At 45.6% G+C, this 21,300-nt stretch overlaps 1 long non-coding RNA gene across 1 annotated transcript; it reads left to right on the top strand.

The window, feature by feature from the left end:
• Positions 1–914: 914 nt before the first annotated feature.
• LOC137441160 (uncharacterized) lies at positions 915–17,619 on the top strand. Its single transcript, XR_010987343.1, has 3 exons — positions 915–978; positions 12,467–12,733; positions 17,297–17,619. It is a non-coding gene; the product is annotated as an uncharacterized lncRNA (long non-coding RNA).
• Positions 17,620–21,300: the final 3,681 nt, after the last annotated feature.

Below are 21,300 nucleotides of genomic sequence, written 5' to 3'. Positions count from 1 at the left end.
AAGAGTAGAAAGGGCAACCCAGGGATGCTTCCAGCAAGCTCAAATCGTGAGTGAGAGCCAAGAGACAGCTGCTCAGAGATGCAGGAGAAGCAATAACTAGTGAGAAATAACATTTAATTACTTCTCACTCCTACCAGTCTGGGGAAGAAGATCTTTGAAGCTTGGTGGAAAGGGAAACATATTCTGATTGTGGCTGGTTATTCTTTAGCAGGTGAAGAATAATATTCTTGAGTAGTGTCAGTAACAAGTATCAGAGCATCCCTGCTGCAACCCCTGGTAAACCATTGGTGGGACTGCAGTGTGACAGCCACCATGGAGCTGGTCAGATCTTGATGCTGGGGTTGGCTTGCTAATAGCAAAGATGTTTCAAGTGGAAAATTGTGCCTGAGCTGAAAGATTGTGTCTCAGCTGAGCTGGCTGGCAGGGATCCTGGGGCTGTGAACAAAGTTACCACACCAAAAAGGGCTCTTCTGCCCCACATGTGTAGGATCCAGCCCCTGGGTGACCACAGCAGCAGGTATAAGCCTGCCTTGGCTGGGCATGAGAGAGCTGAGGGCAGGAAGGGGGTGCATGGAGGATGAAGGCTTATAAACTTCCCTTGCCACAGCAAGGTGGTAGAAATTCAGTTGGTTGCTGCTGAGACAAAATGCCTTGACTCTCCCTTTTGACACCTGGAAGCACTTGCCAAATTCTGCAGGGCTTTTCTCCCCACCACCAACCTCCTCCATCTGTCCTCCTCCTACCTTTCCTCTATAGCTACAACAGGGAGAAAGCAGAGCTGGGTGCTGTTAAACAGGGCCATTGCTCTAACTGGGCACCTGTGTGGTGCTACACCTGCTTTCACTTGTCTCCCAAATGGTAATTTGAGGCACACCAGTTAAACACCTTGTGACCGCTTGACAATTATGGGCTGTAGGAAGTGACTGCAGTCAGATGTGGTAAAGGACAGAAGGAGCTGCTACATGGCCTGTATCACAGGTAGGAAGAGAGGAGGATTTTCTTGCACTGAAACAGTAATTACCATGTAATTACCTTGGTGCTACACAGTGATTACTGTGCCATTAAATGGTCAGCAGGTACTGCCTAAACAAAGAGGATGGAAATGATAACCCTGTCCTGAGGCTTACAATATCACTGTGTGGTGGAGTGGGGAATGGAATCATAAAGTATTGATGGCAATGTGGTGTAACAACTCTTTGACTGCTCAGAGTTGAAGTTGGAAAGGAGTGAGAAGGAAGCATCTAACTTGTCAGTGCCAGCCCAGAAAACAAGGGACTGGTGTCTGCTGCAGAAATAGAGATTATAGACTCAGGGACAAGGCTGTATGCCAGATCAATGTATGCCTCCCTTGTGCATGCTCCCCTTTTTTCCTGCTTAGAGATAGGTACCACAGCATGTGAGCTTGGGGATACACTCCTTTGGCTGCAGGGCACCTAGCATATGTGGGGAAAGAGTAACTCCTGCTTAGCCACCACGCACCATCAGCTCCTCTTTCTGCTAGTGTTCCAGTGACTGGATACTCCCTGCAATGCTGCACTGCCTATCCCATTCCTTAGAGGCTGTGGAAGGATTGTTTAAAAGCTAAGAGCAGCTCCTTCTCCTCGCTGCTGTACGGCTGCCGTCATGTTCCCTTGTCCTCGCCTGACTCCCGTTACAACTAATTAGCACCTTGGCATTTACACAGTGAGCGAGGCAGCCTTGATGTTTGTGAAAGAACAGAAGGCACATCTGTCTACATGATCCATTTGAAGAGGAGGAACATGGCTATGTGGTGTTTATAGCAGGCACTTGGGGGAGGAATTAATTTACAAAAATTTTTGAATGAAAACAATTCCAATAACTTAAGTGCCCTCTCCCTCCCACATCAGCTGTTTACAAACTGTTGAGCTGAATCTGTCCCACGTGTCCTTTGAACCTACCAGTAACAGAGGGGAGGGGGAGGGGGGAGGGAATAATTAAATGCTTCATGAAAAACTAATTTTGAAAAAACAAGCAAAAAACCAACCAAAACCCCAAATCCTGCCCACGGAGTTCAAACAACTTGTCGAGCTTTAGCTTATACCAATTTTCATGTACTTAGATGCATGTCACCAGAACCAGACTTAATTGACTCCATTTTGCTCTTTATCCTCATTAAAGAGGAATGTAGTTGTTCCTCACTGTGTCTTCACCCTCTACATGTGCCCTGTGGAGATGCTTTGTGGAAGGTAGGGATTAACTTTATTTGTAGGGCAGCAGACCTGTGAAATTTCACAGCATCTGACTGTCATGGTGATGGAGCTGGAGTAGCAATGGAGCTTAGGTCTCTCCCCCTTCCCAGCCAAGCTATAGCCTTTCTGTGCTTGCCCTGAGCTTTCTCTGTAGGGAGGTGGTATGGTAGGGTATTGTGGTATGGGTCATGGAGGTTTTCAAGGGTCTTAAAAAGTGGTTATCCATCTTTAAGTGGGTGGGGAGGGAGGCGGGAAAGCCTCCAAGCCTGCATCATCATCATCATCATTTTAGTTTAGGTCTGGCACCTATCCCCTAGGGGTTAATGCACTGCAGGTAGGCCAACTGCTGCTCTCAAGTGACAGCAGGCACAGCCCTGCTTAGGGGGCATATAAAATGTATGGAGGAGTGCAGCAGCAGTTGGCAGGCGATTGCCATGCAGTGCCGCAGATGAGTCCTACTTGCTTGCATCTGAAACTCAAGCTGCTGTAGAACAGCAATATTCTTAAGTTTGCCTGATGACTCGTTCTTGCTTTTAAATGAGGGTGGAAGCCAACTGAAAAGAAAGGGTTGCAATTTAAAAAAATGCCTCTTCTTTTTTCTTCCTAAGGAGGTCTCTGGTTCATTAGTATTGTGTGCATCCTGTATGATGCTCCTTGAAGCTTTCCATAATCAAACTAAGCTCTATCCTGTAGTGTTCAGTGATCTGCCATGGCAAAGCCAGATGGTGAAGTATGGGGGAAATATTCACTTCCCCACCCCTTTTTACAAGGAGGATAAAGGAAAGGCAAACCACTCTCCCTGGCTAAAATTGAGTGGGGCAAAGTTGATAAAGTACCACATTTGCAGCTGTTTAGTATCTTTAATGCTCTAGTTTAGGATGTTGTACAACCTTGGAAAGTCTTTGGAGGTTTTTGCTATGTCTTGGGGTTCTCTGCTTGTGAGTGATGAGTACAATCCATTTGGTCATAGCAGGGCTTATCTTGAGATTAAATGTCTTTGGCTGGCCAAAGTCAGGGTATGAATTTGGGATACAGGACATCTCCAAATGCCTGTTGTAGGCCTGTGGGTCCAGATGATTTAAAATGTTTTCTCAGCTAGAGGCTGCCAGTTTCAAGGGAAAGGTCTGCAGCATGCTTTGCTCTCCTCTGGATTCATACAACCCACAAGCCGAACAGAAGTGGCATAAAAAATATCCTGGGATGCTGCCCTTGCATCCAACTGCTTGTCCACTTGCAATAGATATCACAACAGTAAACCTGGTACTTTGTCATTGACTTCACTGTATGCAGTCCCAAGTCCAGAGACTCTTAGTTTTCCTTGGATTGAAGTTTGGATACCAGCAGAGCACAGATCTGTACTGTGACTTGGAGCTGTTTGGTACCTTTAGCGTTCTAGCTTAGGATATCGTACAACCTTGCAAAGTCCTTGCAGGGTTTTGCGTGTGCTTGACGTGGAAGCTATGAAGTTCTTGAGACCCTGATGTTCTGCAGAATGGACTGGGCTCTGCTGACTACCCTACCCCACTTGCTGGGTATTGTGCTGGAAAAGCCTGCTCAGAGGTGGGAATGCTCTGCTCTTCATGCAATGAAGAGACAAAAATCTCTGCTCTTGTTCTACCTTCCACCTTGGAAAAGGTTTTGATGGTAATGTCAAGACCAGCTCCACATGTAGAACAAAACTCCCTGTGAAAACAGAGGCAGGATGACAAAAACCAGTCTTTTATTAGTGAGGCTGCACTCCATCACTGCTCCTCCACCACTGTCCCTGCTCAGTCAGGTTATCATGATGCTGCTGCAAAAATGCAGCAAGGCTACATGTCTCTCCCCAGCCATAGTGAAAAGAACGCACTTGGACACACTTCACCTCTGAAGGTGTCAGCAGGTTGTCAGTATGGCCCCTGGTCTTGTAGTAAATCATGATGTTTTTTCTTCCCACCCTAATACAGACTGACCTAATATCATGAGGAAAACACTCGGATATGGATCGTGAGGGGCTTCTCCCTGAAGGGCTCTGCAGTGTCTCCCCTGCTCACCCTATCAGATGTCATCTACAGAGACATTTGCAGAGGGCTAGGCTGATGTGAGATTGCTCAGAGTAATGATTTATATGGAGCTGTCGTGTCCTCTCTCCCACCCGTTGTTGAGCATCTGTTTAAATACATGAATTAGCACATCTGCACAGGGTGCTTTGATTCAGGATAAAACTTTATTCAGTGGTGAAAGGTAACTTCACACAAAAGAAGGGAAGATGAGGGGAGAAACACATGCAGCTTAATAAGAAGGTGAGTTTTTGAAGGCTCTGGGATGGCTCCTCTCTATTCCCTGTCTTGTTGGCTGCTTCTAGGCAGCAGTGCCCATAGCAACACTGCCTGGTGCAAGACTACAGTGATCCCACGGACATCCCTACCTTGAAAGGGACTTGCATTAAGGTGCTGTCTGCTGTGGCTTTCCCTTCAAATCCAGCTGAGCTGTGCTCATGCCAAGCATCTCCTTGGAAGGAGGTGAGGGATCTTTCTTCCATCGGGGATGTGAATGAGAGCTACGCTTCTCCCGGCTGTGAATGCAAGAGATCTACAAACCTTTCCTTTTTTTATTTGCAACTTTCCCCGTGTAACCACGTTCCTGTGGGCTGGGGTTGAATGAAGAGAAGGTCCTGTTTTAATTTTTGCTGTCAGGAGTAACGGGTAGGTGTAGGAGGAGGAATATTAATCATACCCAGCAGGCATTCTTCAAACTTAGAAACAGCATAAGGAAGGAGCCCAAGTGGCTTAAACAATTCAGGGACCATTTGTATGGGAGTCTCATGCTCAAAAACGTGCAGGATACTCTTGTTATTTAATTATTTTTTTTTCCCCCACCTCAATTTAGCTTAAAAGGAAAGTCATCATTCTGCCAGCTCCTTTCTGCCACAAGGCCCAGGGTATGCAGATCTGGTCAGGTCTGTGGTCCCCCGAGAGAGGTAGGGGAGAGGTGAACAGGGGACATTGTTCTTCCTGTTGAAAGCTCTATCACATCAATTAGTTGTTTCTTTTCCTAATTCATTCCCTACCTGAATGCAAAAGGAAAGGGGAAGGAGTATAATGGTTTTGCTATTCCTCATTTTTACAATGTTATTGTAGCAGGCACTGCACTGCCAGGGGAAAACTGAGCTCTTCATGTGTTTGGGGTGATGCAAGGGACTGTCTGAGGTTCAGAAGGGCCATGAGTCACACCATGCACTTGTGGATGTGCTCTGCAAAGACAGGCTTGTTTTAATCCCTCTCTTGTGCTTTGAGAGGCCCCCAAACTTCATCCCTCTGCTATACAGGTGTGCAGGCTTGTTCACAGCTTGCCCATGATCAAGGACATCAATCTTTACCATGTGAACCTAGGTGAACTGCAGCATCCTTATGCAACTCTTTCCCTCCCCTTTTTATTTTGCTGTTCTCTACTTTTACTTTTTCTGTGGTTGTTTGGGGGTGTGTGTGTGTATGTTTGTTTATATGTACATATACACACATACATACACATATATACATAGAATATATACACACACACACAAGGCAGCCCTGGACAAGGGCACCCATTGGGTTTTTACTTTCCTGGAGGCTGCCTGTGTATTCTAACAGAGCTGAAAGCTTATTAGAAATCTGAAGGCTGTGGAGCTAGCTGACTGTCTCCATTGGCCATGGCTGTCTGTATTGACCTGGAGCTTTTAGCCATGAGGAAGTAAACTTCCTTATCCTGGGTGAGCCAGAGCACAGAGCAGGTCTTCCCTGTGGCAAGGCATGAGACATTAGGCCCTTCTCCCATCTCCTCTGCTTTGTTTTGTTAATATATCACAGACGCCTTTCCCAGATCTGCAGGAGGCTATAAGGAACATCACCACACTGCTGTGCAAAATTGCTGTTCTCTTACATCTTGCCGCTGCTAATTGGTTAAAAGCATCTGACTTGGAACCAAATTTCCACTCCATCTTCTTAAACATACAGCAAAGACCGCTTGGCAGATTTCACTGTGCCTCAAACATGGATGGGGTAAGAAAAGAAAAAAGACACAAGTTGTTCATAGAGCTGAAATCCTGCAATGAATTTTCTCAAACAAAACACAGTGGTCCTGGTGCTGAGCCAGTTTGTCTCTGTGGGCTTCCCAGAAGGGCAGACCTCAGATAGGGTGCTGGAGAGCTGGGCTTTGCCAGCAAGTGGGTTTCTGCTTTTTGTCAGGGGATCATCAAAACAGATGCATGAGTGAAGCATTTTGGGTTTTGAGACAAAACTTCATCCTCCCAGCTTAATCAGCTTCCTTGCAAAACTCCCAGCCCCTTCTGGTAAGGCATCCCAAACATGAGGCTTGCGGGAGGCTGCAGCATTCCTTGCTTGCAGAACTTTGAGGCCTGACTCCACATGTGCAAAATGAGTTTATTCTTCTGAATTGGCTCCTGTTCTTTTTCAGCAGTGCAGGATTCGTTTGGGTATACATCCACTGAGGATGGTGGAGACAATGAGTAGAGGAAGGTGAAGAAAAAGCCATGGTGAAACTGGTCAGGCATGGCCTGGTACCTGAAACTAGTCAGGTACGGCCTGGCATCAATAGCTACAGGAATTTTGGTGCCCAGAGTTTGCAAAACTTCCAAAACCTGTTGTTTTGCTCTGAATCCATTTCTATGTGCTGTGGACCCCCCTCATCCTGCTCTAAGTCTCAGCTCCCCAAACACAGTATTCAGTGTAGCAGCACAAAGAGCAGCAAGCTGTAATTTGACAACAGGTTTGTGTCCCTCAATGAAAGCTTCCTACGTGTCTATTGGAAGATTATCCTATCAAATCCCATGCTGTTCTGAAAGGTACACATTTAAAACATGACTAACGCTGATGGATGCTATTATTCTATTTTATTCTCCAGCTTGTGAGTAATGTCTCATAAATGGGGATGCATTCAGAAAAACATCATCTGCCTGCCGGAGCGTGGGCTCCTCAGCACAGGCAGCTTGTGGCAGAGGAGCCGGCGCGTGGCGGCACGTGGCTGCATGCGGGTCTGCAGCATCCTGGGCAGCAGCATCCTGCGAGTCCTGAGCTGGCCTCCAGCTCTGCTTGCTGCCCCATGGGCTGCATCTCTGTGTTGGGAATGATTTGATGGCCCTCAGCATGCTGCAGGGATGGTGCAAGCCCAAGCTGTGAAGCTGGCGCTGGTGAAAGATGAGGGATATTGGCAAAGCTGGTGCAGGTCATCAGTGTCAGAGCTGGTAGGCTCCTGTTATGAAGGTATTTTATGGCCTTTGGGAGAGAGGTGAAGCCCTGCTGAATGCTGTACCTTCTCGAAGCACCAGGGTTCCCTGTAGCTGAATATCACAAAACTCTGAGCTGTGGGAAAGTTCATTATGACAGGTTCCTGCCTGCTTTCCTGGCTCCTCATCTGGGGACATGGATGTCACTAGGCTGTACTGCTCCTCTTAAGGCCACTCAGACGTAAAAGCTCTGTACCTCCTTGTTTAGAAATGGTCCTGGATATCCCACTATAAAGGAATCTTCTTATGTATATGGAAGCCAGACTCCTCTCCCCGACTGGAGATGTCTGCTGTCATCCACACTCTGTGTTCCTCCTGCCATGGTGCTAAGCACTTGCATGTTGGTAGTCTTCATCATAAGGTGAAGAGCTGATCTCACTGTTGCATTCTTTATGTAGGGTGATCTCAGGTTTTGCAAAGCCCCTGATCTGGACAACAGGGCCTTCCGGGCAGCTAGTACAGCCATCATATCCATGGGATGTTGTGGATCTGCTGGGGCAGCTTTGAAACACTGAGCAAACAAAATGCCCCCTCTCTAATAAAAGCTTAGTTACGTGTCTGTCTGATCAGCATGTCTGGGCTACTGTGTCAGCTCTCCAGGGGATAAAAATATCAGAGATTAAGCATGCAGCTGGCTGCAGGCATGTGGTAGAAAGTCTGCCTTTGGAGGTGCCTATAGGAGCTGGTGCCAAGACCCACTAGTGGTGGCTGTTGGGGCTGGGGACTTTGGTGATTTGCAGAAGTTGAGCCCATGGGTGGCTGCTGAGAGTGAAATTGCATAGTCTTGGTTCAGGGGTTCTCCAAATATCTATCTTGCACCTTCAAACCTTCCTTCCAAAATTCACAGGTCTTCATGGAAATGATCAGTGATGGCCAAGCGGCGTGACTGACTTTTTTTGTTAATGCCATCTTGCCCAGCTTTCTGGGAATTGGTGGCTGGTGTTCTGGTTGTGTGTAACCCTGACTGGAATTTGGTGGCACTGACCTTCCCTAGGGCTGCTGCAGCCTGGCTGCCTTGTCCTGTGCCGCTGCTCAGCTTCCTTAGTCCGGCATCCTTACCATCCACCATTCATCCTTAACATCTTTTCTCTTTTGCCTCATGTAAAATAAAATGAGATGTTTTTTATTTTGCTTCACCTCCTGCTGGGGAGGTTTTGGGTGGGGTTGGTTTGTTTGTTTGTTTTGGGGTGATTTTTTTTCTGTTTTTCAATTTTTAGTTTATATTCTTGGAACACTTATTTCCTCTCCTGTTTTTATTTTGAAAAGGGGAAGAGAGCCTGTATCTCCCTAAGGTGTTATTAAGCTGGTGATTTGACTGTGAGGCATGCTTGCACTTCCCACACTCGTGCAGTCAGTGACGCACGCCACGATCAGTGGAGAGAGGATGAATAAACGCAGCATTTGCTCCTCACCTGTCATCCCCAGAAAGAAGGAGGTGGAGGAGAGATGGAGGGAAAACTGCTCTGGGCATGCAGTTTTAAGAGCTGTTTTCTATATAGCCAAGAGATGCTTGCCAAAACATCCTCATCACATGAGAGGTCTTTTTTTGTCTCATGGTGTTAGTGTTGCACTGTCATGAAGCTCATGGGACTGCTGCAAGCCTGGCTTTGGTGTTCTTCACCTCACCAGGCTCTTCTTGAGGCAGTGCACTTCAAAGCATGCTGGACTGGTCCACAAAGCATGCTGGACTGGTCCACGTGGTCTGTGACTCTCCTCTGCCTTGTGCTTCCTGCTGACTCTGGAGTTGTAACTGAGAGGGCAGAGACCTCCACCTCTGTGGCCGACAGCTTCTTGCACACGGCTGCATACTTCCCAGTGATGCAAGTTTAAGATGTTGAGTTTAATGTCCTGTCTTTTTGCTGTCCATGCCATGGTTCTCTTTCAGCACATCCTAGACAAGAGGGTTCCTCCTTCCTCCAATGGGATGCCAGTTCAAGGGACCCTTGAGGAATAGAATATAAGGTTCCGAATGTGAAATGGTGACTTGCCTAGGCTGATGGTGGCAAAAATGATGGTACATTGTCCTGAAGAACAGGAAGTGACAGAGGCTGACCTTCAGGATTTATACATCTCCTGCCTGCATGAAAACTGACTCCAAAACAAAGAAGTAAACTGACTGTTGGGTACCTGGGACCCACCATGATGACTAGGTGACTTGAAATAACTGAGGTAGAGCCAGATGCTCAGTTGCAAAATCTTCCTACAGTATAAAGAGGATCGGGCCCCCCTCTTCCTTGGAGTGTGTGCTTCATCCCCAAGGATTCCTCTTTCCTGGGGAGGAATTAGCTGAAACTTTGAGTAATTAAGCACTGGCACTTGGTTTTTCTTCTTATTCCTCCTCCTTGTCTTCCTGCACTTGCAGCATGACAGTGAACTGCTTCTTGTGGTGCTGTGGTACCGAGAGCTGATATACTATAGAATAGGGGGCCTGCAGTGGGATGAAAGGGTGTTTTGCTTCCAGTTCAGGCCATGCAATTCACACTTCAGTAGAGCAGCACTTCCCTTTGAAAGGCATCAGTTTGGGGCTTTTTGGTTTGTTTTGGTTTTTTTTTCCTCTTGCTGTCCATGTCAAGTGTTGCATCTTTAGTCCTCCTTGGAGAGCTCTTCCTATAACACACATGCTGTCAACTTCTGACTTCCACAGAGTGCTCTCCTTTAATGCCACCCCCGTTCCTCAGCATGGGAAGGAAATGACTCTACAGAGGCTCCCATCACTTGTACAAGCAGTCAGTGCCAGCCTTCAGAGCTGTCACATTAAGCATGCAGCTTGGATGTAGCTGCATGCTACATCCATCACTCATGGGCAAGTGTTTTTATGCCACATATTTCATGCCTCAGACTATTTTTAATAATTTATATTAACACTTTACAACAAAGGAAATGGACAGCAGGCCATCGTTTACACATCACATCAATAATAAATGGAGTCATGCCAAAACACATCAATAACAAGCTTGTTTGTCCTCTTCTCATCTTCATGGTGATCCAGACCTAAGGAGGTAGGTGATTAGGCTAAGGTACCAGCAGAGAGAGAGATCTGCAGCAGAAACAGAGTGGGGATAGTGTGGGACAGTGCTGCCCTTCAAAAAGCTCCAAGTTAGAGAAAGCTCTCTGTGCTGTTCAGAAGCTATACATGTGCTATTTCCCTCAAGGAGATCTTTTTTTATGCTTAATGCTGCATCCCTTGGAAACTGCAAACTTGAGTAAGTGGTTTCTGACCCAAATATAGATCCACATTTCCCAAGTCCCTTCTTGTCCTCCTGATGCTGGCATCATCCCAGCAATGAGCAGAGCAGATGCTGAAACATCTGTGCTAACTGCGATGCTGTGGGCTGCTGTGTAGCCTGAACTTGGCATGGGGGCAGAACTTGCTTGGCAACAACCTGCAGAAGACCACATTAACTGTGGGTGCATCTAGAGAAACAGTTCCTTTCAGACCAGATGTGCAATGCATGACCATTGTTAATAGGCATCCAGGTCACAGGACACTAGAGTTATCTAAAGTTAAACTTTAAAGTATACATAGCATGGATATGCTTCACTCTACAAATCTGCTGCTCTGGCACAGCAACGCTGACCGTGTGGGTACAGACTATCTGCCTGAAGTCTCTCTGGCCAGCTCCTCCACAGATGACAAATGGGTAGTATGGAGCATGGGAAATTATTATCTTAGCTCATGTGTCTTTTAGATCTTGTAGTTCCTCGCTTCTTGTGGTCTTTGAACCGGTTTCCGACTTGTTTGTGTGTGGTTGCTGTAAGGGAAGCTTGTGGGTCCATGTGCAGTGCTCTGTTAGTCTTTATTGCTCATGTAATTTATGTCTTTTCTCTGTCCTACATCAAACCACAAACATTTTCTGGGCTTCTCTGCTTCCAGCATTGGCCTCAATAAAACATGCTGGCAGTGTACCTGGTGCTGATTTTCTTCTTCAATCCATGAACATCTTCAGATCTGCCTAAGCTACGCTGCAGGCACCTTTTTCTAGAAGTCTTAGTACTGCAAACATGATGCTTGCTCCAGCTGAGTTATCTTTTTCCTTCCACATCAATCACTGTGTGCCTTGACTCTTCTGGATGAGTGGTTGCTCCCTTGTTCTCCTCTCCTGCCTATTTGGAGACATTCCTCTGGAGTCAGACCTCTAGGCATCCATGGCCTTCTCCACTTGCAGGAATCCTACCCTAAAGCAAACATCTCCAAAGGAGTTGTTATGGCTTTGAAATGAACTGTAGGTGTTTCCACTTTGTACCTTGGTAGCTGCATTTCCATCTCTTGGCCCAGTAGAGCCCAGCACCCATGCAGCCTCACTCTCTCCTGGTTACCACTCTAGACCATTCTTACCACAGCTGGCTGCTTCAGGTGTAATCCTGGCAGTAGCATCCATTCTCACTCTGTTCTCTTTGGCAAGCCTAGCAAATTACTTCTTTTCTTTGCCCCTACTGCTCATAGCCAGATCTGTGTATATTTTGTTCTCAGACCCCTCTGCAGTCAGACCTTTTGCAGAAGTCTTTGGCACTGAGGAGTACAGGTCTCTCTGCTGGCTCTTTTTTGGTTTCTTGGACCACAAGCTGTATAGACATGGAAAAGAGGAGCAAAAACTTTCTGGAGAAGGTGGAAGATAGCAGGAAGCCAGTGTTTGTGGATCTGGCTGCTCTTTGAGCTGTCAGGCCCATTAGAGCAACTGTCAGCAAGGCAATAGCAGGAGATTGTTGAAGGCTTGTAAAAAGCAGCAGAACAGGTGAAGATGCAGATATTGCTGGAATTGCAACCAGGGGATCTTGGGCTGCCTTCTTGGCACCACCTCTGAGTCCTTTTGAAACATTCTGCTTGCTGCTCCAGGGCTCGTGAATTTTCCTCTTCAGGAGAGAGACTGTTCTTAAGAGCTTCTTGCAAGCTGAGCCTGAGCAGAAAGCATGCTCCTTCATGCAGTGCCTTCTTGTTACCAGTTTCTCTTGCCCCAAACTGCATAGCCCACTCTTCTAACACTATGTGTTTCCACAGGAACTGAAACTGGCACGTTCTTGACAAGAAGAGCACCTTGAAAATCAGTACTTGACTGGGCTACCTCCTGGCACTGGCCAAGACCACCTCTGCTGTGTTACCTGCTCCTCACAACCGTGAGAAACATTCCAGGCAAATGGAAATTGTGATGGAGGTGATAAAAACTTCCTCTTCTGGTGATGTTGAAATGTTTCACGGGCTCTCGGTTTGACTTCAAGAAAGCTGTAAGGGAATGCAAGCGGATTTCCATTGGATGCCTACCAGTAGGTAGGTGTTTTTCTTCTTCCAGCTGCCTGCTAGGGAGAAGACAGGACTGCCCCAGCATCTGTTTCCAAAGCCCTCTGCCACTGGGCAAGGCACTTCTCCTGGAGCTGACTGGCAGTGCAGTCCTGGCACTTGGCTGCCTCGCCTTCCACAGAGAAGGTTAAAAAAAGAAAATCCAAACCTCAAAACCAACCAAAAAGCCCCTTGAAACTAAACTCTGTTTCCGACTCCCCTTTGAAAAGGAAGTACTTTTCTTTCCATGTGGCTGTAACAATGACCCCCTTTGCTGTCTGTAACGTTAAACCACTCTCCTCTGATGGCTCATTGAGTCCCTGCAGATTTTAAGTAGTTTGATGTATATTTTAAGGCGCTCTCTGCCGTTCCCTTGCCAAGGATATTTTTAAATAGCCGTTATTTTGGTCAGACGTACGAAAAGCCAAGTTCTTTCTATTGCTGGATGTGCAAATCCTGTTCCTGAGGCTGTGCTGAAATGGCTGATGCCAGGATGCAGACAACAGTGGGTTTTGGCACTCCTGGGAAATGAAATTGCTCTTGGCAGGAGTAGCCCAGCTGTTTATTTCATCTCTGCTCATGGCAAGGGGCTAGGTGGAGAAGGGAGAGATTAATGTTTGCTACTTGGGAGAGAACAAATGGAGAAAAAACCAAGTATCTCAGTATAAACAGTGAGAAACCCCCCAAACATTGGCATTACCTTTTCAATATGCTGTTCAGCTTACACTTACCTTTGTCTTTCTAAGGATTCGTGCCTTCCTATCCTGTTAACCAGTGCAAAATTGCAAGCTATCTTTTCTGAAGCAGCTGTTTTCTTCACTGTGGAATAGTGGGATTATTTAAGGACATTATTTGAGCTGGGAAAGACTACTCAGTCAGTCAGATGAGGAGAATTTAAACCAGGCTGATAGCAAATTGCACTCAGATATGACAATTTTACTTGTGATACTGCAGAAAGTTACGATTACAGCTCATATAACAAGCTGAGAAGTGCACTAAGAATCTGTGAGCACATTAAAGACAAAAGCATTATGTGATCTGGGTGGTCATAAAGGTACCATTTGTACCATCTGTCCATAAAAAGCATCATTACCTGTTGGAGGGTACTCCTGCTACCAGTGGTGTGATTAATTGAGCTTGTTTTAAACCAATCACAGAATTGTTAGGGTCAGAAGAGACCTCAAGGATCATCTAGTTCCAACCACCCTGCCTTTGGCAGGGACACCTCACTCTAGATCAGGTTGCTCAGAGCCACATCCAGCCTGGCTTTAAAAACCTCCAGGGATGGAGCTTCCACCACCTCCGTGGGCAACCTGTTCCAGTGTCTCACCACCTTCATGGGGAAAAACTTCTTCCTAACATCCAATCTGAATCTACCCATTTCTATTTTTTTTCTATTCCCCCTAGTCCTATCACTACCTGATTCCCTAAAAAGTCCCTCTCCAGCTTTCTTGAAGACCCCCTTCAGATACTGGAAGGCCACAATAAGGTCTCCTTGGAGCCTTCTCTTCTCCAGACTGAATGGCCCCAACTTCCTCAGTCTGTCTGTATAGGAGAGGTGCTCCAGCCTTCTGATCACCCTCATGGCCCTCCTCTGGAAACGTTCCAGCTCCTCCAGATCCTTCCTGTAATAGGGGCTCCAAAACTGGATGCAGTACTCCAGGTGGGATCTCACCACAGCAGTGTAGAGGGGGGAGAATCACCTCCCTAGACCTGCTGGTTATGCTTCTCTTGATGCAGCCCAGGATCTGATTGGCTTTCTGGGCTGCAAGTGCACACTAGTGGCTCATATTGAGCTTCTCATCCACCAGCACCTTTTCTTCAGGGATGCTCTCAAGCCAGTTGCTGCCCAGCCTTTGTCTGTACTTGGGATTGCCCCGACCCAGATGCAGGACCTTGCACTTGCTCTTGTTGAACCTCATGAGGTTGGCTTGTGCCCACCTCTCCAGCCTGTCAAGGTCCTTCTGGATAGATCCCTTCCCTCCAGCATGTCAGACACACCTCACAGCTTGGTGTCATCAGCAAACTTGCTGAGGGTGCATTCAATGCCACTGTCCATGTCACCAACAAAGATGTTAAACAAGACCGATCCCAGTACTGATCCCTGAGGGGCTCCACTTGTCACTGGCCTCCACTTGGACATGGACCTATTGACAGCAACCCTTTTGGTGTGGCCATCAAGCCAGTTCTTTATCCACTGAATGGTCCACCCAGCAAACCCATTCTGCACCAGCTTGGAGACCAGGATGTGGTGCGGGACAGTGTGGAAGGCTTTGCTCAGGTCCGGATACAGATGGTCTGACCAAAAATGGTGTCCTAGATCATATCCTGAAATGTCAGCATGACTGATGGCAGCTTTCATCTTCAGGATGCCTTCATGGCAGCCTTCTGGATGTGTTATTTTTCCAAGTGTTTTCAGATAATAACAGGGTAGGAAGTGTTCTGCTCTCAGTAAAATATCAACACAGGCAGCTCTCAGCAGGTATCTGGTAATAAAAGGATCAAATGCTAGTGGTTTTAAGAATCTGAGGATTAGATTTCACTGCTGTTTTGGCAATCTAGAAAAAGCAAATATTGAAACTGCCAGAGTCTGAAAATTCAGAGTGCAAAAGGACTTCAAAGGACTGAGTCAGGAATGTCTGTGTATGTGGTAGCATATACAATTAGTAAGAAGCAAGGACTATGTAAGAGTTAACTGGTGCAGGCGCTCATCCTTTAACATCACAAGTGCTTATGGCCAGAGGCTCTGGAAAGAAATAGTAAAGGCTGGTGGCTACAGGCTTAACAGCTCAACTGAGCAGTGCAGACAACATTCCCGTGTGCATCCCCTGATTTATCTCTCTCTTACTCTTATCAACTTCCAAAGCAAATCTGACTGTACAGGGGACTCCTGTGGCCAAGCTTCTTGTGTAGGTTGCCTGAGGAAGGACTTAAGCAGATAGCAGCTTTCTCCTATAATTAACTTGCAAAGGAAAGGCTGTTTTTCAATTGTGCAGGTTGGAACCAATGAAGTAGACCTGTTTCCTACTGAAAGCACAAGTACCGTCAAGGAATAACTGATCACAAAGGAATCCATCTTTTAAAAGCTTGAAATAAATTAACAGGGAGGGAAGTGAAGATGCTGCTTTGCACCTCAGCTTCTAAAGAGGTTTCTCTGCCTCATAGCTCACAAACTGGCTTTCATAACAACTGCAGACTAGAACTGGGCACATGCACTGTTTGCTTCAGGACAAAGAAATTGTAGTGGGACTGGGCTGGAGGCATGGTCTCTGACAGGCCCTGTTGATCCACACGTTAGCATTAGCTGAAGCAAGTCTCTGCTCCAGGGTACTGTTTAGGGGATGGTGCCAGGATCAGGTTTTAGACATTTGTTACCAAACTGTGCATTCCATACAGCTCTTCATGATCCTTGATTTTTTTTCTCTTTGTTGTTTCAATCCCATACAAGATGCTTCCCTGGTCCTAAATTATCTGGCCCTTCTCCCGTTCAGCATAATTTCCTGAGTAGCCACAAGCATACTGCAGTTGCTGTTTGAGGTAATTTTGGTTTGAACTAGATTTGCTTTGCTACCTTGCTGAAGATGGAAAGAAGCATTACTCTAAAAGGTGGATTTTAATTTTTGCTTTGGTTTTGTTTTGGGTTTTTTTTTTTTTATTTGGTAATTTGTTGGATCCTGTGTTTAGCATAGCAGGCATCTGCTGCTGCAAGCAAGGATCACAGGGTTCCCTGATAACAGCAATCAGTCCATCAGAGGAAAATGCTGTGTTAGTTTTGGTTGTAGTGTAATGGCATTGCCTTTCCATCACAAAGAAATACTGCCCTGTGGTGCTTAACAAAGACTTCCTGTTAGCAGTAACTCAGGTGAGTGTAAACAAATCTGCATAATGCTCCACAGCACAAGTCAGTTGTTTAAACACAGAACCTAAGGCACAGCAGTAGATCACCCAAAAATATAGCAGATGCTGTCATAATAGCATAGAACAGCTTCTCACAGCATTAAAATGATCTTTTGGGGTATTTGGCTATCTTTAGCTCTTGAAAGAAATATTCCCCTAACTGAAATAAATGAAACTATCTGGTAACTACAGACAAATGAAAATAACATAATACAACCAGTCTGGGAACTTTATACTGTTGAGCATGTGAAAATCTAAGTGTAGAAACACTGATCATGCTCCACAAAGTTAAGTATTGCTGTGATGCTCAAAAATGACACAAGCTTTAGTGGTTTGCTCTTGTTGTTGTTTGTTTTGTTTGTGTGGGGTTTGGTGTTTTGTTTTTTTTTAAATAACTTCCCTGGGGGTTCCTTTTGGAGCCAGGTTTTTAGCAAAATATCTCTTTCAGACTTACAGATTTGTCTGGTGATGGCTGGGGAGGACTCAGGTGCATGACAGAGTTGTTTCAGTGACTCTTGTCGCTGAAATATGAATATTTCACTTCAAATCCTGAGACTGAGTCCTGCTATGGCCAGCAAGTTGGCTCTTGAGCCTGTTTCTCCTAAATTCAGGAGACCTCTTTTATGAGAAATCTTTCCTCCTGCTCTTCCAATACAGGTTGTTATTGACTCTTCAGACTGTCTCCAGTCCAAGGTGGGATGAACTGTTCCAGCCTTCAACTTCAGCACAGGTTTTCCAGGCTTCTGCTGAGATCTGTGCCTCTTGTCTGGCTGGCTGCCTTCCAGATGTGTTTTCTGCACTCTTCCAGCCACGGTCTTGCCAAAGTGCTTTGCTGTTTCTCTGCTGTATATGTATCCAAGTACCTAAATGAGCTCTCCCTCTATTTCTGCAGGTTCCCGTGCAGATAGTTATTAACCAGGGACTCTTTGGGTTCAGTCACAAATGAATACAGCCTCTTGTCCTCAAAATGAAACATGTGTTATTGTTCCTACTTGCATATACTTGCATTGGGTTGTCTCGAAAAATACATGTTGTTCTGGGAAACCCAGCTTCCCGTGCTTTCCAGATTGCTCTGCATCATTTCTGTCTGTCAAGCATCTTACACTGCACCCAATCAATATGACATCTGAGCCTCACTTGCTGGTGAATGGAAATCATGGTAAATATTTTGTAGTCTGTGTAAAATGAGTTGGCGGTCCCAATTCAGTTGCTTTTAGGCAGGTGTTTGCATATATTCCCTAAGACCACTCTTAGATTTGGCACCTGATAGGCACTGCATCAGGATTTGGGGCTGGATCCTCTACCTGCAACCTCCTCAGTGAGGCTCACAGCCTCTCTGACAAGGTGATGCTCATCCCTCAGAGAAACCTGTAACCCCATGGGCTCCAAGGTGGTCAGCTGTGAGCACAGTGCTGTGGCTGGATGAGAATATGCAGGAATGTTGCTGTCTACTTGCTGGCTATGTTGGGAAGTAAGTCTAGGCCTTTCAACACTTAAAGGGGGCTTCTAAGAAAGATTTAGCAGGGTCTGTTGTGACAGGAAAAGGGCTGATGGTTTTAAACTAAAACAGATTCAGACTAGATAGAAGGAAGATGTTTTTTTACAGTGGCCATGATGAAACACTAGCACAGGTTGCCCAGAGAGGTAGTAGAAGCCCTGTCCCTGGAAAAATTTAAGGTCAGGTTGGATGGGTCTCTGAGTCTCCTGACCTAGTTGACGATGTCCCTGCTCACTAATTCTGTGACTTCAAGCACCTTCAAGTATCCCTATGGCTTTGTTATTGAATATAAATGCTTGTTATGTTTTTCATTTGAGGGCTGTGCCAGTGGCTGTTGACATCAACAAGAATCTTTCCATTGATCTCAGTGAGCACGAGATCTATTTCTATACAGTTGTGTCTTATTCTACATTCATTTTCATAAGGACAAGGACAGTAGTGGGGTCAGGACTGTGTTCAGCATAGTTAGATACAATTTTATTATTATTATTTTTTTTTTTCATAAATTCAACATCCTCTTTGAACTAATTTTGCAGAGCTCAGCTCTGTTTTTCTAGGCAATTCTCTACCCCAAGACATACTACTTTTTCTTTCTCTGTGTTGTGCTCCCTGTGGCAGCTCTAGCTTTCCAACCTTCAGGAAGGGTTAAGCACCCTGCTCCACCAAAACCAGCATCACAGATTTTTCTAAATGGCGCAGCTGGACAAGGCAGGTGAATCCATCAGCCTCAGCATTACCTCCAGCTGCCCCTGGGTCTGACAGGTTTTGTGGCAATCCATAATGTTTTTCCGCATGCATACATGCTGATTGCAGACACTGATGCGCTCAGAAGTATTTCTCCATGAAATGGATGTTTTAAGAAATGTCTGGTGAGTAAAAGTTTTAGAGTAAAAGAAGTGATGCTGTGACTTGCCACTTGTGAAATGTGATGGGAAGTAGCCTCATCCATGACACAGGGTAGCTGGAAAGGAGGGGGGAAAAAAAAAAAGAAAGGCATAGAAGATTGTGAACCTGGTTTCTGTCCTGCTTCAAAAGCACTTTTACTGTCTAAAGAGCCTTCTGATATAACCTACTGCCTGTGCAGTAAGGTTGATCAAATAAGGCTCATGGAGATTTAGGGAACCTCTGCTGTACTACAGAGCAGCCACTGAGGTCTTGCTGGGAACCACACTGCTACAGAAAAAGCAAGTGAGCTGAAAGCCAAAAGTGGAGAGCTCGTTCCTTGGCAAAGAAGGTGAGTCAGGGCTTCAGTGAAATCAAGGGGAGTGTCTGCAGCTGCTGCAAGAGAAGAGACTCCACCACCATAGTGGTGGGCAGCTGGGAGACAGCAGCTGCAGTGCTCCACTCCCGCGACAGCAGAAGGAAGCATGTACTGAAACATCCTGGTTAATTCTGCATCACCAACCTCAGCTAGCCTTAGCTTTGTACCTTCTCCTTAGTGTTCTTTTTTTGCCTTTTTTTTATTACTTCTGATCTGCGCAAGGACCTTCCCTCTCATCCCATGACATCTCAGTGTGCTTGGTGACGGAGAACACTGGAAAGATTTTGGGAAATCCAAGATCAGAGCAAGTATCTCCCTTATCCATGTGCTTGCTGTCTCCTTCACAAAACCAGCATAGTCTGATGAGGCAAAACCTCCCTTTACAGAAATCATGCTGATTCTCCATGGTTATATCTTTATTAATCCACGTGTCTTCCCTTTTAAAATGCAAAATTCAAGAACAGGTACTAAGGCAGTTTATGATGGCAGCTTGCAAGCTTGACTGGTAGTTCAATTACTACTACTTTAATTTCCTTTAGAAGGCATAGATGACTTTGCTAATGAGAAGTAATTATTCCATTGACTTGATTATTGTGATTATTGTTTGTTTTATCTGTCTAGCCTCTTCTCCAGACACTTCACATACAAGGGTTCTGCCTCTTAATGTCCCCCATCAAGAACATGGTTGTGGGAAAAATTCCCCTTGCTCCAAATACTCTTTTTTTCCCTGCTATGGTGGCATGCTTTAGAAGTTCCATCCATGCCTAAATCCTATTGACTGCAGTGTGTTGTGGGGTTTTGTTGTTTTTTTAAAAATATATTTAGACAAACAGTTTTGAAAGCACTGGCTCCATTAGGAACGCATGCTAGACATTCTCTCCCAGACTTCTTTCAGCGTTTTCCTTTCTGTACCAATTATGTCCGGATCCAGAGTTAATCTGTGAAATGCAGGAGCAGCTGTAGAAGGCAGACCGAAGGCTCACTAGCTTTGAGCACGATCTCTGACACTGGGTGGTAATAGATGCTTAATGGAAGGCACATGAAAACAGGGATGATGCTGGCTCCAGCAAACCCTCCTAGCACGCTGCAGCTTAATAGCTTACTGCACTGGAAGCTATTTCTGTTTCCTGAATCTTTTTGTTCAGCTGACCTTCCACCATTTTGGCTCACTGTCTCTGGAACATGCTCCCTTTTCGAGCTTTCACAATTGTCTAGAGTAGTGACGTCCACAATTCACATGCAAAAGAGTAATGGTTTAGTTTTTAATCTGTATGTTAAGAATGTGCATCAGACAGTGCTCTTGTACCGTCACAAGGAGTGACAATGTGTTCACCACCACACACCTCCTGATTTGATGGAAAAGGTGATAGGGATCCAGAAGTCACCTCTTTTTCAGGCAAAGAAGTAACTGGCCAGTTGTATGGTATAACTTAAGGAGATGGATTTCTCAAGCTGCTTCTTGGCGATGCCTTACAGCCTGTTCATCTCTTTGCTTGCTGTTTGGGAATGAACTGATGTCTTTGTCAATTTGAATGATCTCTTTCCTGAGTGGTAATAACTACTGAGGGGACTGTGGTGAAGTCTCTTTGATTTTGTGCTGCTGCTTATTTATCAGCACCTGGTAGTCTGTTTTACTGGCATGTTCTTCAGTCCTTTTGCAGCACTTCAGAGACAGCTCTCGTTTCTGCTAATCTGTCTCTCTTTCTTTTATTTTTTTAAATCTTTATCCTCTGCAAACCATCCTTATATCCATTTTACAGATTCTTTAGGCTCTGAGAACAACCCATATCAAAGCCCAAATTGCTGCAGAATTCCACTGGGATTCTCTCCACTGTGAAAAATAACCATTTATACCTACCTGTCCCTTCCTATTTTCTACCAGTTTTGAATTCACTTGAGAAC

This window comes from Melanerpes formicivorus, unplaced genomic scaffold, assembly GCF_026170545.1.
Source record: "Melanerpes formicivorus ecotype bairdi unplaced genomic scaffold, bMelFor1.0.p_v2 SCAF_5, whole genome shotgun sequence".
Classification (NCBI taxonomy): Eukaryota; Metazoa; Chordata; class Aves; order Piciformes; family Picidae; genus Melanerpes; species Melanerpes formicivorus.
This window is presented reverse-complemented; position numbering and strand designations above follow the sequence as displayed.